The sequence below is a fragment of the Aquarana catesbeiana genome, linkage group LG08 (genome assembly GCF_042186555.1).
Source record: "Aquarana catesbeiana isolate 2022-GZ linkage group LG08, ASM4218655v1, whole genome shotgun sequence".
NCBI classification, from domain to species: Eukaryota; Metazoa; Chordata; class Amphibia; order Anura; family Ranidae; genus Aquarana; species Aquarana catesbeiana.
Genome location: NC_133331.1, coordinates 1,560,753 through 1,587,740, shown reverse-complemented (window position 1 = coordinate 1,587,740; position 26,988 = coordinate 1,560,753). Strand labels below are relative to the sequence as shown.

Here is a 26,988-nt window from a genome sequence, read left to right as displayed (position 1 = left end):
CTCCTGTCAGTCCCCTCCCCCCACAGTTAGAATCACCTCCCTAGGGAACACATTTAACCTCTTGATCGCCCCCTAGTGTTAACCCCTTCCCTGCCAGTGACATTTATACAGTAATCAGTGCATTTTTATAGGACTAATCGCTGTAAAAATGTCAGTGGTCCCAAAAAAAGCGTCAAAAGTAAAAAGTGTCCGATTTGTCCGCCGCAATGTCACAGTCCTGATAAAAAAAATGCAGATTACCGCCATTACTAGTAAAAAAAAAAAAATTAAAAATGCAATAAATCTATCCCCTATTTTGTAGACGTGATAATTTTTGCACAAACCAATCAATATACGCTTATTGCGATTTTGTTTACCAAAAATATGTAGAAGAATACGTATCGGCCTAAACTGTGGACGAAATTCGTTTTTTTACTTTTTTGGGGGATATTTATTTTAACAAAAAGTAAAAAATATTGTTAGATTTTTTTTCCAAATTGTTGGTCTAGTTTTGTTTAAAGCGCAAAAAATAAAAACCGCAGAGGTGATAAAATACCACCAAAAGAAATCTCTATTTGTGGAAAAAGAAGGACGTCGATTTTGTTTCTGAACAGCGGGGCACGACCGCGCAATTGTCAGTTAAAGCGACGCAGTGCCGTATCGCAAAAAATGGCCTGGTCAGGAAGGGGGGTAAATCCTTCAGGGGCTGAAGGGGTTAAAACTCTCATTCTGCAGTGACTGTATATTATGTTTGACATCTACAAAGTCCGTCCTCTGTGCTATTATTACTTACACAATATACGAGGTTTGTGAGCATAAAAGTCTCCCAGAGCTCCTAAAAACCTCGCAGTGAAGATGGTGCAAAGATTAGGAAGGAGATGTTGTTGGGTTGGAGGTCAGTACTGGGACCTCCCAGGGATCATGGGATGGGTAGATGGGGGGTAGATGGGGGGGGGGGGGTAGATGGGGGGTAGATGGGGGGGGTAGATGGGGGGTCACTGATGTCCCCATGGTGAAGTTGTACAGCTGTACAGGATGAGTTGTCACCTTCAGTTGAAGTACTTCAGGCCATCAATGAGAAGATGTCTCCAGAGGATCATGGAAACATTTGCCTGTCCTTCAACCATCCAGGATTTGCTTTGGTCATCTGTTAACCACTTCAGTTCCAGAAGGTTTGTTAAAGCTCTCTGAACGCCATTTAAAGCTCCTGTCACTAAATACAATGGTGAGCTTACAGTCCTGTTTACACCTTGCTTTTGCTTGGGGCTTCTGTGGGGCTTCGGCGAGGCTTCAGTGGGGCTTCAGTGGGGCTTTGGTGAGGCTTTGGTGGGGCTCCAAGCGAGCTTTGCCATAAACTTCTATGGAGGCTTTGAAGCACCACTGAAGCTCCACGGGGTATAATTTTTGAAGTGAAGCCGAAGCAAAGCAAACACAAGGTGTAAACAGGTCTGTAGGCTCACCATTGTATTTAGTGACAGGAGCTTTGACTGGCGTTCAGAGAGCTTTAAAGGGGTTGTAACCCCTCGTGCATCCTATGCATTAGGGTGAAAAAACACCTGGCAGTCACCGCCCCCCCTGTCCCTCCATTTTACTTACCTGAGCCCCGTAATTCTGTTGGCGGGGACGCACTGTCCCTCTCTCCACGGGGTCTCAGCTCTTGATTGGATAGATTGATAGCAGTGCAGCCATTGGCTCCCGCTGCCGTCAATCAAATCCAACGAGCGGGCGCGCGGGGGGGGGGGGGCGGGGCCAAGTCCAGCGGCCTCTATGGATGCAAATGCTGGACTCGTGAGCGCGCCCGCAAGGTAACCCCCCAGGAGAGCACTTCTCTGATGCAGGGAGGAGCAGTGAGAGCAGCAGAGGGACCCCAAAAGAGGAGGATCAGGGCCACTCTGTGCAAAACGAGCTGCACAGTGGAGGTAAGTATCACATGTTTATTATTTAAAAAGAAAAAAAAAAAACGAAGCCTTGTTTTGAAACAAGTGTAAACTAGCCCTTCGTGTGTGTTGAAGCCGAAGCGAGTGTAAAGGAGCCCTTACTGACAATTGCGCAGTCGTGCGACGTTGTACACAAACTAAATTGCCGGCCTTTTTTCCTCACAAATGGAGATTTCTTTTGGTGGTATTTGATCACCTCTGTGGTTTTTATTTTTTGCGCTATAAACAAAAAAAAGAGTGAACTGTAAAAAAACAAAACAAAAAAAAAACAAAACATTTTTTACTCTTTGCTATAAAACATCCAATAAAATGTAAAATAATCGAATTTCTTCATCAACTTAGGCCGATATGTATTGTGCTAGATAGTTTTGGTTAAAAAAAATCCCAATAAGTGAAAAAGTTTTAGCGTCTACAAACTATGGAATATTTTTATTTTTTTTATTTTTTTTTTTACTAGCAAAGGCGGCGATCAGGAGGTTAGGCTAATCTCACACTGAAGGCGTTTTTCAGGCAGTTTAGCACTAGAAATAGCACCTGTAATTGCCCCCCCCCCCCAGTGTGAGTCTCCGGGTATTTCCACACCGGGGCGGTGCGCTTTGCAGAAAGGGAAAAAAAGTCCTGCAAGCAGCATCTTTGGGGCGGTGCGGGAGCGCTGTATACATCGCTCCTAAACTGCCCCTGCCCATTGTAATGCATGGGCACCGCTTCCGTAGGGCCTGAAAATCGCTTCGGAAGCGCCGCAACACGGGCGGTTTTAACCTTTTCTCCGGCTGCTAGCGGGGGTTAAAAGTGCCGCTAAAATGATGGCAAAGCACCGCTAAACCAACGCGGCGCGGCCCCAGTGTGAAAGTAGCCTTTTGGCGGGACTGCGATATTGCGGTGGACAGTCGGCACACTAACTGACACTTTTGACACATTTTGGGGACTGGTGACACAAATGATCAGTGCTAAAAAAAAAAAAATGCACTGTCACTGTACTAGTGACACTGGCTGGGAAGGGGTTAACATCGGGGGTAACCAAAGGGTTGACTGTGTGCCTAGCCGGTACTTTACTACTGCGGGGGAGGGGCTTGTACTAGGAGGAGGTAGGGATTGGTGCCTCTGCTTAGCAGGAACAGAGGATCCATGTCTTCTGTAGTGATCTGCCTTGTTTATATAGATCGCCGTTCTGTCACTGTACCGAACCATCAGCGGGTGCCGGCGGACATCGAGTTTGCTGTACCCGCCAATCAGCTCCGGCGTGTCTAATCGCAGGGGGAGCGGGCCGCTGGCGGGGCCCCCCGTGTGCACCCCATACTTGGAAGTGCCGGATCCTGCACAGGACAGCCGCCTAGCTGTTGTATGTGTGTGTATATATATATATACAGTATACAGTCTTGTATACTGACGTGTACTTCTCTCTAGAGAAAAGGGAAGGTTTGAAGGCCGTTTGTAGAGGAAAAAAAGTTGGAAAACCTTTGTGTGAGGAAATAAGAAGAAATAACTGGAAATATTTGCTACTGTAACATTAATTGCATTACATCGGGGCAGAGGGGTAACTAGAACCTCCGGGGGCCCTGGTGCAAGAAACCATGAAGGGCCCCCCCACCCCCGACCTCTGGTCACGGCCTCCAAGTCAGGGGACCTTCCCTCTGATCCCGGGGGCCCTTCCTACTGATCCCGGGGGCCCTTCCTACTGATCCCGGGGGCCCTTTACTCCCATTGCGGGGCCCTTTATTATAGTCCAGCTGTGGGACCCTTTCACATGTTCTGCAGTGGGCCCTCTTCCTACTTTCTTTAAAAAGATAAAATATATTTAAAAATATATAAAGAAAAATAATTAAAAAAAAACTATATATATATAATTATTATTATTTTTTTTATATCTTGTCATCAAATGTTACTGTTTTCTGCTGATCTGTGATTTTTGTGAATGGATAAGATGCAGTTAAAATATAATCCAATTGATTAAACAAGTTATTTGCAGGAGTTGCTTTATAAATCATTGAGCTGCATGACCTTTTATTCGGTTCCCGGAGGTTCAATAAGCTGCACACATCTCCAGCATGGCGCGGTCAGATCGCGGTTCCGGCTTATTACGTTCCCTGTTGCTTAGCTGATAAGGTTCAATCGTTTTTTGCATTTAGCGATCAATTGCCGGCAAGCCTGGATTTGAGAAAAGGCAGCGTAGTCTAAAAAAGGCAACAAATTTGGAGGGGAGTCCATGTCTGTCTCTCGCTACATTAAAATGGCTGCCTTCAGGAATAAAAAAATTAAAAAATCAGAAATAAAAATTTCAGCAGTAGAATGTATTTAATTATTTATGATTATCATTCTATATTACTAATAATAAGACATTAATGTATGCTTTTGTGTCTTGTAAGATTTAATTAATAAAATTATTTAGGGCAAAATAATGAGTTTGATATAAAAACAATAGTTCAAACTGCTCTTGTGCCAAAAAAAAAAAAAAAAAAAACCATTGTTTTAATTTTTTTTTTTTAAAGAAAGACAGTGAATGAAAAGATAAAACAAAATTATAAAATATTACAATGCACAAAAAAGTCAAATGCATAAAAAGAGGGGAAAACAAAAATACAAGAAACAATGTAAACAAATCTATTGTCTGTCCTTGTTCACAACCGGTGTGATTTGTCTGGCGAAACAGGAGAGAAATGTCTGCATTTTCATGAGGTTTTTTTTTTTTTTTCTTTTTTCTTTTTTTTTTAAATGAATTCTTAGAGGATAGGAAAGAGTGATTTTGGTGAAATTGATTTTGCTATAAAATTGCCAATTTGGAGACTTAAGTGGAAGCTTATCATTTCACTCAATGAGCTGCCTAAAAAAAAAAAAAAAAAAAAAAACAATCTGCTTTATGTAGCAGGTGTTCTTTTTGGGACATAGGAGATATAACGCTTAGTTTACACTCGTGTGTCTCCATTTTCATGAGTTTATTTGTTTTTTGTTCATGAATTTTTATACATGTTTGATGTGTTTTTTTTAAGCATTTTTCAAATGTTTTCATGCATTTTTTTATGAGCTCCTATTGAAATCTAAGGGGCCAAAAATGCATTTGCACCAAAAGAAAAACGCAGAGTGTTGATGTACAATGCTCAGCGAGAGGAATCCCAATATTGTCTAAGGGGCTGTTCACATCAATGGAACGCACTGCCGTGTAACCTGAAAAAAGATGCAGGCGCTTCTTTTGGTGCAAATGCATTTTTAGCCCCCCCTGGGTTTCAATAGGAGCTCATAAAAAAAATGCACGAAAACACTTGAAAAATGCTTGAAAAACACATCAAATATGAATAAAAATTCATGTAAAAAAAAAAAAAAAGAAAAAAAAGAAAAACTCATGAAAATGCAGACACACAAGTGTAAAGTTAGCTTTATATCTCCTACGTCCCAAAAAGAACACCTGCTACATAAAGGGTTTTTTTTTTTTGCTTTTGCAGAAACTTTTCGTTTTTGTTTCTTCAATACATTTTTAATTAGGCAGCTCATTGAGTGAAATTAAGAGTTTCCACTTAAGTTACCAAGTTGGCAATTTTGTAGTAAAATCAATTTTACCAAAATCATCTTTCCTATCCTCTAAAAATTCATGAAAAAAAAAAAAACAAAAACAAACAAAAAAACAAAATGAAAACCTCCTCATGAAAATGCAGACACACAAGTGTAACGTTAGCTTTATATCCTCTACTTCCCAAAAAGAAGACTTGCTACAGAAAGCAGATTGTTTTTTTTTTTTGTTTTCTTTGTTTTTTTTTCAATAAAATTTTAATTAGTTTAATTGAGTGAAATTAAGAGTTTCCACTTAAGTCACCAAATTGGCAATTTTGTAGTAAAATCAATTTCAGCAAAATCATCTTTCCTATCCTCTAAAAATGTATGAAAAAAACAAAAAAAAACAAAAAACAAAAAAAAAAAAGAAAACCTCATGAAAATGCAGATACACGAGTGTAAAGTTAGCTTTATATCCCCTACTTCCCAAAAAGAAGACTTGCTACATAAAGCAGATTGTTTGTTTGTTTTTTTCTTTTTCTTTTTTTTTTTTCACCAAATTAGGAAATTTTGTAGCAAAATCAATTTCACCGAAATCCCTCTTTCCTCTCCTCTTTGTAGTACATCTTTGCTTTTTAGAATTGTTCTTATGACTCTTTTAATAGGTTTGAAATGTTTGTATGGCCTGGGCCCAGCCTAGTTCAGTAATGTGATTGATAATTATTCTCCAGCTTAATTTGTCGGTTATTATTTTTTTTTTTTTAAATCTAAAAAGTGCGGAGCTGGCTCTGTTATGACCCAAAATTCTGAACTTCTCTTCCTGAGAATATGAGAACATCTAATCCTTTAAAAGAAAAAAGACTCTCTCCCGTCTTCTGCTTCTAAACACATTTCTTGTTTATTGGGGTTTTACAAGAAGACGAAGTTTCTTTTTTATGATGCGTCGTGTTTGAGATGCTTTATTTGTATTTGATGTCGTTTTTGTAAAATGCTGATTTTTTGAAAAGTTCTAAATAATTGAAGTTTAGTAAAAATGTGTTTTATGGCACGATGCGGCCACAAAGGTTTGAACTTATAGGGTGCAATAGAAAGGAGATGAGGGGGTGGAATTACCGAGACCCGGAGCTGCAGGAGATGCTGTCATTAGCACAGATGGGAAATGTCCTTCTCACTTAACTCTCGTGTTCAGGTCTAAATCTTTTGTCAGATTGAATTTGTTTAGAGGAGCTTAAAAACGAGAACGGAATTCTTTCCTGGCGCTGTTTTGTTACTTCGAATAAATTGACCTATTTGTGGGCCAGGGAAAGGTCAAGCAGCTCAGATGGAATCTTTTCTATGGTCACGCCTCTTCAGCCAGTCAGTGTTTATAATGGTTGTCCTCCTGCTGCCGTTCCATGGAGCATCGGCACTGGCCAATCAATCTTTAGCATCCAACGTCAATTTGTGTTGGATGGCTGGTCTCCTGCTCGTTTCTCTTACCCCCTGGCATATGAAGCAGGCTCACTGAGGCATGGTGTCTAAGTGACAGTTGGTCTTCACCAAAGCAGTCCTGCTGCCCGTGCCTCAGGCCAATATCATCCTCTTATAAAAAAGCTACACCGGCCAATAAATCTTCAGCATCTGTTACACCAGTGTTTCTCAACTCCAGTCCTCAAGGCGCCCCAACAGGTCATGTTTTCAGGCTTTCCTTTATTTTGCACGGTTGATTTGATCAGTTTCACTGCCTTAGTAATTACCACAGACTTTTCATCTGAGGGAAATCCTGAAAACATGACCCGTTGGGGCGCCTTGAGGACTTGAGTTGAGAAACACTGTGTTACACTTCCACATGTGTTGGATGACTGGTTGACCTTTTAAGTTTCATTTACTTTTTTACTATTGTGTCCCTAGTATGATACTCCCCCGGCAGGTATAGAGCGCTCACCAGAGGCACAAAGTCTAAGTGATAGTCACCAGAGCAATGTGCAAAGAGTGATAGGGTGGAAACCTTAATGTTCTCTAGTTTTCATTGCTGCAAACTGGTCTAAGTGATAGTTGGTCTTCACCAGAGCATCATGCTAGGTGTGATAGGCCATACACCCTCATGATTTCTGGTTTTCATTGTTTCAAACTGACAGCAATGTTCATTGTGCTTGGGATCTTCCCACCAAGGGGTTTCTAGACAGAAGGGCTACGGGGCAGAACCTTTTCACAGAGCAACAGACAAGAGAATTGTAAGGTCCGGGTGAAGGGTGAAGTCCAGGCAGAAGATAAGGCAGGCAGCTGGTAAGAGAGTAGTCAGGTCTCTAGACAAGGGTGAGGCATGTGGCAGAAAAGAGAGTAGTCAGGTTTAGGCAAAGGCCAAGAGAGGTGGTAGACCAGAGTATAGTCAGGTACAGGCAGAGGTTGAGGCAGGCAGCAGGCAAGACAGGAGTCCGGTCTAGGCAGAGGTTAAGGCAGTTCGCAGCTGAGAGTAGTCAGGTCCAGGCAAAGGCCAAGACAGGTGGTAGGCAAGAGTGTAGTCCGGTACAGGCAGAGGTTGGGCAGGCAGAAAGCAGCAGGCAAGACATAAGTCAGGTGTAGACAGAGGTCAAAGCAGGCAGCAGACAAGAGAGAATTAAGGTCAAGGCAGGTGGCAGCTGAGAGAGTATTCAAGTCCAGGCAGAGGTCAAGGTAGGTGGTAGGCAAGAGAAGAGTCAGGTCCAGGTCTAGACTAAGGTTGAGGCAAATGGCAGGAAAGAGAGAAGTCAGGTCCAGGCAGAGGTCAAGGCAGGTGGCTGCTGAGAGAGTAGTCAAGTCTAAGAAAAGGTCAAGGCAGGTGGTAGGCAAGAAAGTAGTCAGGTCCAGGCAGAGGTTGAGGCAGGCAGCAGACAAGAGAGAAGTCAGGTCCAGGCAGAGGTCAAAGCAGGTGGCAGACAGCAGAGTAGTCAGGTCCAGGCAGAGGGTAAGGTAGGTGGTAGGCAAAAGAAGAGTCAGGTCCAAGCAGAGGTCAAGGCAGACAGCAGGTAAGAGAATATTAAGATCCAGGCAGAGGTAGAGGCAGGTGGTAGGTAAGAGAAAGTAGTCAGGTCAGGCAATCTGGGTCAGAACCAGATAGGTAACAGCAGGTTCAGTATTATAGCAATCTAGCACTAAGTTAGCCATCAATAAGGCTCATCACCAGTCATTTCAAAGGCCGGTGTCTAAACTACTCTCCTCATCAGAGAACATAGTCACCCCCAGGAAACATGGAAAACCTGGAGGTACCTGGGAATCCTGGCGGTCTCAGGGGTCCTGGAGGTACTGGAGATACCTGGAAATCCTGGAGGTCTCAGGGGTCCTGGAGGTACCTGGGAATCCTGGAGGTCTCAGGGGTCCTGGAGATACCTGGGAATCCTGGAGGTCTCAGGGGTCCTGGAGGTAGATACAGGTTCACAGGATGAATATCTCTAAAAACCTTTTATTAATTTAACCCAAAGTGTGTTACGGGATAACCAGATCCAATTAAAGGGAAAGAAATGACCGTAGTCTCCACATCTAAGGGTGAAAATGGCAACATATATTTATTTTTTATTTTTGGGTTTTTATACACCTTTCATTTAGTAAATAAGGAGTAGTTGTGTTCACCCCAATCATCCAATCATGTACAAGAAAGAAAAAAACACATTTGTTCTATTTTGCATATGATTGTGTTATTCAAAGTAAACAACTTTTCAATCAGTGGCGGCCCGTAATGTAAGGGCCCCCCCATCCATGTGTCCGGCCCCCCTAATCTACATGCAGGGCCCACGGGCGCTGCCCCCCCATCCATGTGTCCGGCCCCCCTAATCTACATGCAGGGCCCACGGGCGCCGCCCCCCCATCCATGTGTCCGGCCCCCCTAATCTACATGCAGGGCGTATGGGCGCCGCCCCCATCCATGTGTCCGGCCCCCCTTATCTACATGCAGGGCGCACGGGCGCCGCCCCCCATCCATGTGTCCAGCCCCCCTTATCTACATGCAGGGCGCACGGGCGCTGCCCCCCCATCCATGTGTCCGGCCCCCCTTATCTACATGCAGGGTGTATGGGCGCCGCCCCCCATCCATGTGTCCGGCCCCCCTAATCTACATGCAGGGCCCACGGGCGCCGCCCCCCCATCCATGTGTCCGGCCCCCCTAATCTACATGCAGGGCGTATGGGCGCCGCCCCCCCATCCATGTGTCCGGCCCCCCTAATCTACATGCAGGGCGCACGGGCGCCGCCCCCCCATCCATGTGTCCGGCCCCCCTAATCTACATGCAGGGCCCACGGGCGCCGCCCCCCATCCATGTGTCCGGCCCCCCTAATCTACATGCAGGGCCCACGGGCGCCGCCCCCCCATCCATGTGTCCGGCCCCCCTAATCTACATGCAGGGCCCACGGGCGCCGCCCCCCCATCCATGTGTCCAGCCCCCCTAATCTACATGCAGGGTGTCAGTTGTATGGATTTCAATGGGGACTGCCGCAATGCAGGGGAAGCCGCCCCCCCCTGGAGGGAAACGCCGCCCGCGCCATAGATTGGGGTAAGTGCAGGACTCCGAATGACGGACCGATTGGTGGTTTTGTGTGGGTGATTTGTTACGCGATCGCACGTCTCACGCATGGGCTGTCCTCATCGTCCAATAGAAGCTCCTTCTCCTTTTCTTCTGCAACAAACTTCATGTGATTTTTTTTAAAGGGCGCGTTTCACCGCAATTGCAGCCCGACCAATCACGGCAAAACCTGCGCCATGTTTGGGGGGGCCATTTGGAAGGAGTGGCACCCAAATACACCCAAATACGCGTTTTGCAGCGATTGCCATGTGGTTGGGGAATTGCACCGATTCTGCCCCTGTTGGTGTAGCCATGATTCTGAGTGGCGGAGGAGGGGGGATACATGAATGGATGGGGGAGGAGGGGAGAATACATGAATGGATGGGGGAGGAGGGGGGAATATATGAATGGATGGGGGAGGAGGGGGGAATATATGAATGGATGGGGGAGGAGGGGGAATGGATGGGGGAGGAGGAGGGAATATATGAATGGATGGGGGAGGAGGGGGAATATATGAATGGATGAGGGAGGAGGGGGGAATATATGAATGGATGGGGGAGGAGGGGGAATGGATGGGGGAGGAGGAGGGATATATGAATGGATGGGGGAGGAGGGGGAATGGATGGGGGAGGAGGAGGGATATATATGAATGGATGGGGGAGGGGGAGGGATATATATGAATGGATGGGGGGGGGAATGGATGGGGGAGGAGGAGGAATATATATGAATGGATGGGGGAGGGGGAGGGATATATATGAATGGATGGGGGGGGGGAATGGATGGGGGAGGAGGAGGAATATATGAATGGATGGGGGAGGAGGAGGGATATATATGAATGGATGGGGGGGGGGAATGGATGGGGGAGGAGGAGGAATATATGAATGGATGGGGGAGGAGGAGGGAATATATGAATGGATGGGGGAGGAGGGGGGAATACATGAATGGATGGGGGAGGAGGGGGAATGGATGGGGGAGGAGGAGGGATATATGAATGGATGGGGGAGGAGGGGGAATGTATGAATGGATGGGGGAGGAGGGGGAATATATGAATGGATGGGGGAGGAGGGGGGAATATATGAATGGATGGGGGAGGAGGGGGGAATACATGAATGGATGGGGGAGGAGGGGGAATGGATGGGGGAGGAGGAGGGATATATGAATGGATGGGGGAGGAGGAGGGATATATGAATGGATGGGGGAGGAGGGGGAATGGATGGGGGAGGAGGGGGATATATGAATGGATGGGGGAGGAGGAGGGATATATGAATGGATGGGGAGGAGGGGGAATATATGAATGGATGGGGGAGGAGGGGGAATGGATGGGGGAGGAGGAGGGATATATGAATGGATGGGGGAGGAGGGGGAATGGATGGGGGAGGAGGGGGAATGGATGGGGGAGGAGGGGGGAATATATGAATGGATGGGGGAGGAGGGGGGAATACATGAATGGATGGGGGAGGAGGGGGAATGGATGGGGGAGGAGGGGGGAATACATGAATGGATGGGGGAGGAGGGGGAATGGATGGGGGAGGAGGAGGGATATATGAATGGATGGGGGAGGAGGGGGAATACATGAATGGATGGGGGAGGAGGGGGAATGGATGGGGGAGGAGGAGGGATATATATGAATGGATGGGGGAGGGGGGGGAATGGATGGGGGAGGAGGAGGGATATATGAATGGATGGGGGAGGAGGAGGGATATATGAATGGATGGGGGAGGAGGGGGAATGGATGGGGGAGGAGGAGGGATATATGAATGGATGGGGGAGGAGGAGGGATATATGAATGGATGGGGGAGGAGGGGGAATGGATGGGGGAGGAGGAGGGATATATGAATGGATGGGGGGATTTTATAGTAAATCCCTCTTCTTATACACAGCTCTATGCTCTGCGGTGCTCTCACCTCTCACCTCCCCCATCATTGGGTAGTCCCTTCTGAAACTTCTGACACTTTTAGTTTGTAACGTTTTTTGAAAGTGAAACAAATTATTTGCAGTTTCTGGATTAACTTGTGAAAACCTCAGAGAGAGAAGTCTTATTCAGCCCGCTGAACGAATGTAGGTTAACATTTCCTGCCCCCCCCCCACACCCCACCCCACCCCCCTCACCTTCATGTAGGTCGTGTTCGTTACAGAAGCCGACCTCCAAGTCAAAGATCACAATTAGCCCAAATGACCCCCAAATAAGCTGCAATACTCACCTTCAATCCAGAGATTTCTCTGCTGTCCCCAGTCCGATAGCCATCATCACTCAACCTGAGCCCATGTCTTCCCGGACAAGCCCCCAGCCCGAGACTGGACAGTGAAAAGAGAAGCAGCGCAGGGATGAGCTCATATCTTCGTCACTCTGCTCTCTCCACCAATCAACATGCTTCTTGTCAGCATAAATCTCAAAACCGTTGCACTGTGTAAATATCGCATGAAAACCAAGTGATAGATAATCGTCATAAATAATCACAAAACTCAACACACATATCATAAAATAAGACAAATTTTATTACAAAATTCCGTTCATTAAAGACACATAAAGACGTTTTATACGTCATAAAAACAACTCTGATAGATATCGATGAATACAAAGGATACAAATACCGGCGAAACGCGTCCAATTTAACCACTTCAGTACTGAACACTTTGAATGACAATTACGCGGTCATACAACGCTCTGCACACGTGACATTTGTATCTTTTTTTTTCCACATAAATAGAGCTGGTGGTATTTAATCATCTCTGGTGTTTTTTTTTTTTTGTTTTTTTGTTTTTTTTTGCACTAGAAATGAAAAAAGAACCTAAATTTAAAAAAAAAAAAACAAAAACATGTTTTTCTTATTATCTGTTCACACCACAAAAACGCACTCCGGATCCGTTCTGGATGCGTTTCTACACGCACGTTTTTTAATGTTTTTGATGCATTCCGGTGCGGTTTTGATGCGTTTCCGGATGCATTCCAGGTGCTGCTTTTTTTTTTTCTTCTTTTTTCCTGCTTTTTGTTACTATACTGAGGTCCAGTGCATTTTTGATGCGTTTTACAGTGCGTTCCAGTACATTCGATCTCTGTCATGTCCCTGGAAACCCCCTCCCCCACAGTTAGAACACGCACCAGGGAACACAGATAACCCATTAATCGCCCCCCCCCCCTTAGTGTTAACCCCTTCCCTGCCAGTGTCATTTTTACATTAATCAGGGCATTTATAGAGCTCTGGTCAATGTAATATTGTCACTGGTCCCCAAAAAAGTGTCATTTGAGGTCAGATTGGTCCGCTGCAATGTCGCAGTCCCACTGAAAATCTCAGATCGCCGCCATTACCAGTAAAAACAATAAAAAATAAAATAAAAGTCCCCTAAACCTATCCCGTAGTTTGTAGACGCGATAACTTTTTGTGCAAACCAATCAATATGCACTTATTGCAATTTTTTTTTTTTTTTACCCAAAAACATGTAGAAGAATAAATATCCGCCTAAACTCAGGAATATGTTTGTTTTTTTGGATTATACATTATAGCAAAAAGTTTAAAATTTTTTTATTTTTTTCAAAATTGTCGCTCTTTGTTTGTTTATAGCGCAACAAATAAAACCCGCAGAGGTGATCAAATCCCACCAAAAGAAATCTCTATTTGTGGGGGGAAAAAAGACGTCCATTTTATTTGTGTAGAGCGTCGCACGACCGCGCAATTCTCAGTTAAAGCAACGCAGTGCCGTATGGCAAAACATGGCCTGGTCATGAACGGGGGGTAAATCCTTCCGGTCCTTAGGTGGTTAAATGACAACTGCTCTTTTCTGTACACACATTGGGGCGCACCGCCCTACAAAATGTCCTACATTGTCTGATTTTGTTGGGGGGGGGGTTATTTTATATTCACAAGTTTGTGGATGACATTTTTTTTTATTCTGGTCAGCAGGTCTTTAAAATCTTTTTCTTTTTAAATTTCTTATTTATTGAAGATTGCAGATAAGCGCACAAGTGCTTCAATCGCGTTAAACATAAAACGGTAATCCAAGTAACAGTCCGACCAATAGAACGATCGTCTCACATCTATAGTGAGACTCTTGGGGTGTCGGGTGACTTTGTATCGTCTTTTTTCCTGAAGGAGTTTGTGGGCAGATCTATAAATAGCCAATTCCCGGGAAAATCTTATATTTTAGATGATGGGAATCTAAACTCCGTTTAAAATAATTAAAATTCTGTTCAATTTTGGCAACAAAGAGATTGTTGGAAGACTGTTAGAAAATTAGAATTATTGGAAGAACGTTCGGTGTTGGAAGGTTTATTTAACCACTTAAGGCACCGGAAGAATTTCCCCCTTAATGACCAGGCCATTTTTTGTGATTCGGCACTGCGTCACTTTAACTGACAATTGCGCAATCATGCGACGTTGTACACAAACAAAATTGACGTCCTTTTTTTCCCCACAAATAGAGATTTCTTTCACTGCTATTTGATCACCTCTGCATTTTTTTTTAAATTTCTTGCACTAAAAACAAAAAAGAGAAACTATTTTGAAAAAATAATTTTTCTATACTTTTCGCTATAACAAATATCCCTCCCCCCCCCCCCAAAAAAAAAAGTAATTAAAAAAAATGTCAGTTTAGGCCAATTATATATATATATATATATATATATACACTTCTACATATTTTTGGTAAAAAAAAAAAACCTCAATAAGCGTATATATTGATTGGTTTGCGCAAAAGTTATAGCGTCTACAATATAGGGAATAGATTTATGGCATTTATTATTATTTTTTTTTTACCAGTAATGGCGGCGATCTGTGATCTTTAGCGGGACTGAGACATTGCGGCGGACACATCGGACACTTTTGATACATTTTTTGGGACCGTTGACATTTATACAGCGATCAGTGCTATAAAAATATCCAGTGACTATTGTGAAAATGTCACTGGCAGTGAAGGGGTTAACACTAGGGGGCGATCAAGGGGTTAAATGCGTTCCCTCCCTCTGTGTTCTAACTGTAGGGGGGGTGGGACTGAGTAGGGGAGGAGAGAGATCGCTGTTCCTACTTAGTATGAACAGACGATCTGTCTCTCCTCTCCTGGCAGAATGGGGATGTGTGTGACGTCCTTGTTCTGGCTCTTTTGCTCGCAATCGCACGTGGCCGGCGGAACATCGCGGCTGCCAGGCCACGCGCATCGGGTCCCCCGCCGTGCAGCGGGCCTGGGGCTAGAGCGGTTTAAAGGGCTGACGTACAGCTACGGTGATTCGCAGGAACGCGCCGACCTGCCGCAGTATAATGACCGGCGGCTGGTCGGCAAGTGGCCGAGGTTCAAGGAGAGCCGACACACATCAGAGATTTATGTCCCCTTCATCAGGGCTGATAATGAACACATTGGGGGCTATTCACTAAACCTGGAGAGTGCAAAATCTGGTGCAGCTCTTCATAGAAACCGATCGCCTTCCAGGTTTTACTGTCAAAGATTGATTGAAGAAGCTGATTGGCTGCACCAGATTCTGAGTGCTACAGTTTTAGTAAATCCCCCCCCCCCCCCCATTGCTTTAGTACAAATGGTGGGAGGAATCGACCCTTTTAAAGGGAAATTCCATCATCCATATGTTATTCTCAATTCAAAAAAATTGTCTTTGGGATTAAAGTTTTCTGAATCTGAATTAAAGACTTAAACAGGAATAAAGTCCAGCATTAGGGACTTTTACAGCAAAAAAAAATGGCATTCAGAACCAATATCAGTAAATGACACATTTCTTAAGATTCTCTGAAAATGTTTTATATCATAAAATAAACAATTGAAGTCTGATACAATCCCGCAGTACATCATCGATGACCCAAAAATCACTCCATAACCCCACAGACACGTCATCTTCATGTTATGGAGGGATTTTTTTGGGTATCAATCGAGTACTGCAGGATTGTATCCGCCTTCTATTCATTTTATGCCTTAAAAGTCCCATATAAAATAATTTGTTTTTCTTCTTTAAATAATAATAAACATATTTGGTGTTATTAAAATGTAAACATATCATAAAGAAATGTAGTTTAACAAACATAGAGAGAGGTTACAAAAATGAACAATAAATCACGGTAAACAATAGCGCTGCCATGAATAGTAATAGATCTAAATATTATTTCATGTGGAGATGAGAACGATGAGAACGATGAGAACGATCACTTTCTTGTTAAAAATTGTGTTAAAAAAAAATAGAAAATATATTCCCACGTGTAAATAAAACATGACGATACAAACTCTCTGGATAAAAAGTCACTTCAAGCGCCTCGATTTTCCTCTACCATTGATAGCCGAACCCCTAAATTTCTTGTTGGTGTCAAAGGGAGAAGCGAAGGAAAGTCTTCTCAATGGGGTCACAAATGGGAAAAAAGGACGCGATAGAAATTTAACTTCCTCCTAAATATTTAAATAATAAAAATAAATATCCAGCCGTTATTATTAGAAATGTAATCTGCAGAAACTTTTGTAGGGTTTATCTGTATAGTGTTGTAGACCTGAGGGAACTAGGATCTATCTGTAGAATTGTTGACCCGAGGAACTAGGATTCATTTGTAGAGTTGTTGACCTGAGGGTACTAGGATCCATCTGTAGAGCTGTTGTCCTGAGCAAAATAGGATTTATCTGTAGAGTTATTGGCCTGAGGGAACTAGGATTTATCTGTACAGCTATTGTACAGAGGAAACTAGGATTCATCTGTGGAGCTGTTGTCCTGAGGGAACTGGGATTCATCCATAAAGCTGTTGTCCTGAGGGAACTAGGATTCATCTGTAGAGTTGATGACCTGAGGGAACTAGGATTAATCTGTAGAGTTGTTGACCTGAGGGAACTAGGATTCATCCATAAAGCTGTTGTCCTGAGGGAACTAGGATTCATCTGTAGAGTTGTTGACCTGAGGGAACTAGGATTCATCCATAAAGCTGTTGTCCTGAGGGAACTAGGATTCATCTGTAGAGTTGATGACCTGAGGGAACTAGGATTCATCTGTAGAGTTGTTGACCTGAGGGAACTAGGATTCATCTGTAGAGTTGTTGACCTGAGGGAACTAGGATTCATATTGGGAACCTGTTTGATAGTCACTGATGGCGCCAAAGTGAAATTTCTTTCTCCAGTTGCCTCAGAGGTGTTTTTTTTATCTTATTCTAGTTCAACAAATAGGTAAAATAGGTTGGACTTTGTCAATTTTGGTCTTGCTTTGGCTAACTACTGCATGTTCTATATAATCAGAAAAATCAAAAGAGTAGACTCTGTTTAGAGATAAGAACACCGACCTATCAGAGAGGCAACGGGGCTGGAACTGGGTGGTGTAATGAAAAGAGAAAGCCAATAAGATTACAAGGAGGGAGTAACTTGTGTGTACCCCGACAGGCTTGCCTATAAAGACTTACAAGAAACAACAGGAGGAAGCCTAAAGAGCGGAGACGGCAGACAACGGTGAAGGAGCAAACAAGAACTCTTTGGTGGTGAGCCTGGAACATTGCAAGACTGGTAAGTAATAGCTTCATAATAACAAGAGACTTTTAGAAAATGGAAATTATGTCTATGATTTATTGCATCAGCATTGCACAAAATATATAATAATAATATTAATAGTAATAATAATAAATGTTATTATTATTATTATTATGCAACTTTGTTGTTGTTTTTATTAATCAGAACATCCAAAAATGATATTTTATTTTTTCAGAAATTCTGGGAAACCTTATGATTTATCTACTAGCTTTGTATGGCTCCCCTGCGTTTATCTTTTCTAAATGCGGGAGAAGTGATCTGGAAAGTACAAACAACATTAAGGCATCATTCAAACTGGCAATGTCAGATCTGCACATTATTTTAATTTAATTAATCGCCATTGATTTACATTGAATTAATTATTCAACTATTAACATTTAAACGCTAAATAACAATTCTTCCCTCCGCGTGAAAGCTGAACAGCGCAACATTCTGCATTTCTCTGTTCTGTCTTGAAGATAATTGTAGGTTTTGTAGTTCCACGGTAGGTCCTTAATTTTATCGCCAAACCATTTCCCGCAGGCCACCTGCGGCACGCTGATGTTCATAGTCTCTGCTCCCTCCGATGTAACAGGGAGTTTAATGGGGACCCTGATCTAAGGAAGGGCTTTGATGGGAACCCTGATCTAATGAAGGACTTTGATGGGAACCCTGATCTAAGGAAGGACTTTTATGGGAACCCTGATCTAATGAAGGACTTTGATGGGAACCCTGATCTAAGGAAGGGCTTTGATGGGAACCCTGATCTAATGAAGGACTTTGATGGGAACCCTGATCTAAGGAAGGGCTTTGATGGGAACCCTGATCTAATGAAGGACTTTGATGGGAACCCTGATCTAAGGAAGGGCTTTGATGGGAACCCTGATCTAATGAAGGACTTTGATGGGAACCCTGATCTAAGGAAGGACTTTGATGGGGACCCTGATCTAATGAAGGACTTTGATGGGAACCCTGATCTAAGGAAGGGCTTTGATGGGAACCCTGATCTAATGAAGGACTTTGATGGGGACCCTGATCTAATGAAGGACTTTGATGGGGACCCTGATCTAAGGAAGGGCTTTGATGGGGACCCTGATCTAAAGAAGGGCTTTGATGGGGACCCTGATCTAAGGAAGGCCTTTGATGGGGACCCTGATCTAAGGAAGGGCTTTGATGGGGACCCTGATCTAAGGAAGGACTTTGATGGGGACCAAGATCTAAGGAAGGACTTTGGTGGGGACCCTGATCTAAGGAAGGCCTTTGATGGGGAACCTGGTCTAATGAAGGGCTTTGATGGGAACCCTGATATAAGGGGGGGCTCTGATGGGGACCCTGATGTAAGGGGGACCTTAATGCGAACCCAGATGGTAGGGGGAACTTCGATGGGGACCCTGATTTAAGGAGGAACTTTGATGAGGACCCTGATCTATATAAGAACGAACGATGCAACCTGACATTGTTAAATTTTCTACACAGAAAGGAAAAAAAGAAATTGAAACAGTAATGCGGCTTGCCTCTTGAGGTAGATTGTTGGTGGGGGGGGAAGGGGTGAAGAGGGGGGTAGGGGAGAGACAAAGAGGAGACTAGAGGTAAAATTATTGGGATCTGAGATACTCTACCCAAATAGTTTGACCCCAGACCTTCACAAAGCAGGGAGCGGGGCCAACGACCTTGGGTCCAAGGCTGCCCTTACCCAAGCAATTGTTGGTATCTACAGGAGTATTTGGAGTCGTTATAATAATATCTTTTTTTATTCGAATCTTTTTTTTTTTTTTAAATCCTAAAGGAGAATCTCTTTGTCAGGAGAGAAGAAGGAAGCCGCCTTAATGGACGTATATGAAATGTACTGGGGAATAATTAATATACAATTTAGGGATGGTACGTTAAGGCTCCATTCACACCTATGCAGGTTGCAGTTTGCATATTCCGGGTGGATTTCGCGTTTTTTGCAATACGCGTTTTTGATCCACTGAAGCCTATAGAACCAAAAACCAATAAAAAAATCCTTGGCCCTTTCCATAAAATGCATAGATGTGAACATGACCCATAGGAAACCATGCTACATGGACTGTAGGGTGTTACATGGACTGTAGTGTGTTACATGGACTGTAGGGTGTTACATGGACTGTGGGGTGTTACATGGACTGTAGGGTGCTACATGGACTGTGTAGGGTGTTACATGGACTGTGGGGTGTTACATGGACTGTAGGGTGTTACATGGACTGTAGGGTGTTACATGGACTGTAGGGTGCTACATGGACTGTAGGGTGTTACATGGACTGTAGTGTGTTACATGGACTGTAGGGTGCTACATGGACTGTAGGGTGTTACATGGACTGTAGGGTGTTACATGGACTGTGGGGTGTTACATGGACTGTGGGGTGTTACATGGACTGTAGGGTGTTTCTGCAAAACTGAAAACGCACTAAAAAATGCATGGTTGTGAACCAGGCCTAACGCTTGCTTTACATAATATTCTTTGAATTAATGAAAAAAAAAAAAGAAGGTTTTGCAGATCGGTATGTAATACGTCTTATCTCAATATTAATAATATTTTACAGAGCTGATTTTTAAAAAAATAATTTTACAGTGTCTATTGACACCCTTAAAATGCCATCATGGTCCACCATAATTTTGCCTTCTTCATTGATTCAAATACATTGTGACAAATTGATGATTTTTTTGCTGAAACGTCCCAACTTTTAACTATACATTATTGGGTCTATACGAGGCCAAATCATGAGTTTTCTCTTTGCTGCAATTTAGGCCAAAAGTTGGGACGTTTCGACTCCGAAAATCTCTAATGGGACTTTAAATGGCATTAATAACAAGAATATCATATTAAAAAAAGTTTGTTGTATATATTTTCTTTATATCGTATTCTTGCTGTTAATGCCATGAGACTCTCAGCTTGAAGCACCAATTGGTAAGATGGTTAATCTGTATTAAAACAAAGAAAGCCAAGATGCCGTAGAATGCTCGTCACAAGGTTCAGACCAGGAGAAGACATATTCCTGTGTTCCTTCACTGCTGATGGCTTGGAGCACCAACATGTAACAAGGCCTAACAGAACCATCTTGCAGCTCAAAGGCCACCAGCGCTTTGAAAAGCCTTTTGTTTTCTTCACACCCGTTGCTGCACACCTTTAGATTCCATTGCTTTTTGGTAAGGGTTGAGACTTGTAGGTGTGGACCGGCATTGACAATGCATTGAAAAGTTTGGGAATCTGAATTCAATCTGCTTTGAAACAAAGAAAGAATGCTCAGAATGCTCATCACAGGGGTTCAGACTAGGAGAAGACCTAGTGGATTATCAGGGTGTGTGTTAAGTTGAAGGGAGCAGATCTATTGGCTTGCACCTATAATGGGTCTCGGGGTCCCCAGAAAGGTTTTCTACTCTTGGAATTGGTAAGATATTCCTATGAGCCATTGAAAAGCCATTGAAAAGTTTGGAAACCTGAAGCCAATCTAATTTGAAACAAAGAAAGTCAAGCTGTTTGACCTCAGAATGCTCATCACATGGGTTCAGACCAGATCTAGCTGACTAGCAGGGTGGGTGTGTTGAGTTGGAGAGAGAGAATTCTTATGCCGCGTACACACGGTCTGATTTTCCGACGGGAAATATTCGATGTGAGCTTGTTGATGGAAAGTCCGCCTGTGTGTATGCTCCATTGAACATTTGCTGTCGGAATTTCCGCCCACAAATGTTTGAGAGCAGGTTCTCAAATTTTCAGCCAACTTCACTTAGTTGGCGGAAAGTCCGATCGTGTGTACACAAGTCCTCGCACCAAAGTCCACGCATGCTCGGAATCAAGCAGAAGGAGCCGCACTGGCTATTAAATTTCCTTTTTCTCGGCTCGTCATATGTCTTGTATGTCACCGCGTTCCCACGTTCGGAATTTTTGGCCAACATTTGTGTGACCGTGTGTATGCAAGACAAGTTTGAGCCAACATCCTTCAAACAAAATTCCATGGTTTTGTTGTCGGAAAATCAGATCGTGTGTACGTGGCAATAGGCCTCCATTATGGGTCTTGAGGACCCCAAAAAAGTTTTCCACCCCTGGAAGTGGTAAGATATTCATGTGTTCTCCCACTGCTGATGATCAGGTGACTCTCAGCTTGGAGCACCATTGGGTAAAATGTTTAATCTGCATTAACACAAAGAAAGCCAAGCTGCTCGAAGGAGTGGAAACCTAAGAATGCTCATCACAGGGGTTCAGACCAGGGAAGACCTAAGACCTGTGTTGTGTTGGAGGGAGAATTTCGTAGGCTTGCCCCTATAATGGGTTGTGGGGACAACAAAAACAATTTTCACTCCTAGAAAACCAGCACCAATGGGTGGGGTGGTATTCTACAATAAACCAAAGAAAGCCAAGCTGCTCTAAGGTGTGGTAACCTCGGGGTGCTCGGAGCCGGGGAAGATCTAGTTTATCAGCAGGGTGTGTGTGTTGGTTTGGGTTGGGGTGGGAATGTCTATCTCTCTGGCATCTCTGAGGCCCGTCCACTGCCTGAGATGATCCAAACAGCCTTTATCAAATCAACCCCCATGTCTTGGGATTTGGCACTCTCTGGGGTTGATTAGCTAAAGGCAAATAGGCTGTTCATGAAGTGAAACTCTTCTGACTTCCACCATCCAATTATGTGCAGAGAAAAGTTATGTTTTTGTTATTATGATATATGATTTGGTATTCTTTGCAAAGTAAAACATCACCACATTTACTAAGCTTTGAGGGAAATTCCTTTGCAAAGTAAACAGCCGTTAGTAAATCAGCCCCTGTACGTCTACTTCCTCTTTGTATCACTTTGTGAAAACCGAGAGGCCTCTGGTTGGTTCTCTACACTGTCAACAAAATTGTGATCTTCTGCTAAGTATTTCCCCCGGTGACTAATTCTGATGATGACTCCATAGCAGAAGAACACGATAGCTGCAGGTTTACCAGAGAATTCGACACGGGGACACCCACCCAACAGTCACAAGAGAACTTCACACACTAATTCCGAAGCCTTCCAGTAAAAAAGAGAATTCTAATTATTCTTTTTATAAATTCTAATTACAATTATCTCTGCGCTCACCCTAAAGCCCAACCCAAATATCTAAATGATATTAAATGATGTAGGCAACACACAGCACTGGCTAAAAATATATATATATCTATTAAAAAAAAAAATATATATATATATATATATAAAATAATAAAATAAAACAATAAATACATATAAGGCTATATACATTTTTGTGATACATATAAGAAATGGAATAAATCAATACTTGCATCAATAAGTACATAGAAATAATAAGTATAATATATAACTAATAATAATATTATAGTATACATAATATTATAATATGATATTATATTATAATTCTTATAATTAAAATCTATCTATCTATCTATCTATCTATCTATCTATCTATCTATCTATCTATCTATCTATCTATCTATCTATCTATCTATCTATCTATCTATCTATCCATAGATATATATCTCTCTCTCTCTATATATATATATATAGAGAGAGAGAGAGATATATCTCGATAGATAGATAGATAGATAGATAGATAGATAGATAGATAGATAGATAGATAGCGATATATATATATATATATATATATATATATATATATATATATATATATATATATATATATATATATATATAATGTATATAATTCAAGCAAAAATGCTGTGCAAATTAATAATTTATGCACCTTTATTAATTTGCATAGCAGGTTTGCCATGAATTTGTACTTTATTATTATTTGTATATATATATTTATTGATGCATTGATGTACTAATTCAGTACACTTTTTTATATTTGTAAAGATTATTGTATGATATGATTTTTTTTTTTTTTTATATATATATATTTTTTTGGGTAGAGCTGTAATGGGGACCCCACAAATAGTCTTCCCTGGAACCGCATTAACACATTGTGGTCGGGCTAGATGAGCTAATTATGGGTGGATGATGGAGTTATACAAGAAATGTAATATCTTCTAGAACCAGGAGCCACTAACATTTTACAAATAATGAAATCCCATTTTATATCGAGTTTCTGCACCACACAAAGATTTGAACATTATAGAAGAAGAAATGGGAGATAAGCAGGAACCACCACGGGGTATTTTAGAAAAAAAAACGTATTAAAATGAACTTTTATTAATTGTATCAAATTGCAAACACAAAAATTAGTAGCACATTTCCCTCCCTATTAAAAACTGGACACGGTTGTCCAAATATGTAAATTGGGTCAGTTTCTCCCTCTGTCCGCACTCTAAATCTCACTACAGAACACTGGAAAAATTATTTATAGTGTGTTTTACCTTTATACATTTTATGGGAAATACACAATGAGAAAATATATTCCATTGGTTACATTAATTTGTTAAATTCCCTCCAGCGTTCTCTAAAATTGTTACGTTGTATCTCTGGTTACAAAGACGTGTGTCTGTAAAGAACATTTGTTGTTCAATTCGCACCGAATGAATGTACATGCAGATCCACTGGATAATTGGCTATGTACATTTTTTATATATAGATCTCTCATGGTATGGAGAGATTGGCCTGATTTTTGAGTTAGCAATTAGACATATTTTAAAAAATATTATTTTTCAGGAAATACAGAGTATTAGTTCCAGATTATCTCCTATTTCTTCTTTATACAACGTGTGAATGATGGGGGGAGATGACTCTGATTTATATTTTTATTATATCTACTAATATGATGTTTATTTTATATTTCATTTATACTTTTATTATTTTAATTTATCATTTTAAGGACACCGGTGGAGTAATTTCCCTCCTGTAGTTTCCGCTCCACACCGCTTTGGTGTCTCACTCCTTTTGCTGCAGTGAAATGAGTCTCGTTTTTCTTATTGCGTGACTCTATACAAAAACGAAAACTGAACAAACGACTCTTCATTCATGTTATCCTAATTACATGGCAGTAGATTCTAGCTATGGCGGCTGTGACATGTTTCGCAGGCCCACACAAGCCAAACAGGCCCCTAAATCTGGGGGGCGGGCTCTGGGGGGCGCCGCTGTCCTCGTTCTTCTCTGTGATATCGGCGCCTGCAGCCTTTTATTTGTATTACAGAAATGTCCTTTTATGTAGAGAATACAAAGAGAGACGATAATTCCATCGTTGGCGAACGCCGCTGTCAGCTTTATTTTGTAAAATGATTAGTGACAGGCAGAACTATGTGGACAGATCCGTCCAACGCTTTTCTTTTTTTTGTTTAAACTTCGCTGCAATCAGTAATCCAGAAAGCTAAAATCAACATTTCAAGGACAAAGCGCTCATCAGCAGCCCGTGACCCCCCCCCCCAAAAATTTTTTTTTTTTAAATTTATATTTATATATAACAAGAATAAAATATTTTTTAATAGAATCTAATAACATATATATCTATAGTGATTACAGAGCGGCATACGTTCATGATTTTATATATATATATATATATATATATATATATATATACACAGTATATATATATAATTATATTATTATATATATTCTTGTAAAAAAAAAATAGATACATATATATATGTCTCTCTAACTATATTTTATTCTTGTTTAATATACAGTATATGTGTATGTGTGTATATCTATCTATCTATCTATCTATCTATCTATCTATCTATCTATCTATCTATATAAAATTATATTATTATATATATTCTTGTTAAAAAAAAAAATATATATATAGCCCCCCAGTGTAAGAACCCTGTTATAGCACAGCCAATCACAGAGGTCAGGTGACCGGGCAGCCCCCCCCCCCGGGTGTTCTAGCTATGCGGGGGCTGGGTGGGAAGGGGTTAGAAGGCAGCAATGTTTCAATGTTTGTTTCTCTGCTCTGAGAATAGAAACAATGTAACAATAAATGTTCTGTCCATTCAGCTGTAAAAGTGGAAATACACTTTAAGAAGTTAAATGACCAACAGTGCCGCTTCGGATCCATGATGGGAGATGTGATTGGCCCCTGGGGGCCCGGTGGCGTTAGTCTCGGTGCGGAGCGTCTCGCTGTCCTCTACCCTCTTGTGTCAATGTAACATAAGCTGGCAGCTCCACTTATCCTTCCAGAGGAAAACCCCCCAAATGACTTCTTACCGAGACTGAAAGTGACGCGGATCGGCGATATTGTGCTCAGTGAACCGAACGTGCCAACGCAGCGATCGTTCCCGCCAGAGGAAACCGCGTCTAATACTGCGACCGTCTATTCTTCTAATATATCCAAATACGTCACCGCAAAGGAAATTCTAACCCCGAGCTGTATACAGAGAATATATAACACCGAGCTGTATACAGAGAATATATAACACTGAGCTGTATACAGAGAATATATAACACGAGCTGTATACAGAGAATATATAACACCGAGCTGTATACAGAGAATATATAACACCGAGCTGTATACAGAGAATATATAACACTGAGCTGTATACAGAGAATATATAACACCGAGCTGTATACAGAGAATATATAACATGAGCTGTATACAGAGAATATATAACACCGAGCTGTATACAGAGAATATATAACACTGAGCTGTATACAGAGAATATATAACATGAGCTGTATACAGAGAATATATAACACCGAGCTGTATACAGAGAATATATAACACTGAGCTGTATACAGAGAATATATAACACCGAGCTGTATACAGAGAATATATAACACTGAGCTGTATACAGAGGATATATAACACGAGCTGTATACAGAGAATATATAACATGAGTTGTATACAGAGAATATATAACACCGAGCTGTATACAGAGAATATATAACACGAGCTGTATACAGAGAATATATAACATGAGTTGTATACAGAGAATATATAACACCGAGCTGTATACAGAGAATATATAACACTGAGCTGTATACAGAGGATATATAACACCGAGCTGTATACAGAGAATATATAACATGAGTTGTATACAGAGAATATATAACACCGAGCTGTATACAGAGAATATATAACACTGAGCTGTATACAGAGGATATATAACACGAGCTGTATACAGAGAATATATAACATGAGTTGTATACAGAGAATATATAACACCGAGCTGTATACAGAGAATATATAACACCGAGCTGTATACAGAGAATATATAACACTGAGCTGTATACAGAGGATATATAACACCGAGCTGTATACAGAGAATATATAACACTGAGCTGTATACAGAGGATATATAACACCGAGCTGTATACAGAGAATATATAACATGAGCTGTATACAGAGAATATATAACATGAGCTGTATACAGAGAATATATAACATGAGCTGTATACAGAGAATATATAACATGAGCTGTATACAGAGGATATATAACACCGAGCTGTATACAGAGAATATATAACACTGAGCTGTATACAGAGAATATATAACACCGAGCTGTATACAGAGAATATATAACATGAGTTGTATACAGAGAATATATAACACCGAGCTGTATACAGAGAATATATAACACTGAGCTGTATACAGAGAATATATAACATGAGTTGTATACAGAGAATATATAACATGAGCTGTATACAGAGAATATATAACACCGAGCTGTATACAGAGAATATATAACACTGAGCTGTATACAGAGAATAT

At 41.8% G+C, this 26,988-nt stretch overlaps 1 protein-coding gene across 4 annotated transcripts in view; it reads left to right on the top strand.

Moving 5' to 3' along the window:
* The window catches only part of CD4 (CD4 molecule), a 75,002-nt gene that overhangs the window by 25,108 nt on the left and 22,906 nt on the right, over positions 1-26,988 (top strand). For 3 of the 4 annotated variants that reach the window (XM_073595383.1, XM_073595382.1, XM_073595384.1), the window contains one exon: positions 17,251-17,370. The exons of the other annotated variant lie outside the window; for it this stretch is intronic. The gene's annotated coding sequence lies outside the window, so the exon portion shown is untranslated. The remainder of the gene's footprint in view (positions 1-17,250; positions 17,371-26,988) is intronic. 4 annotated transcript variants of the gene reach the window in all.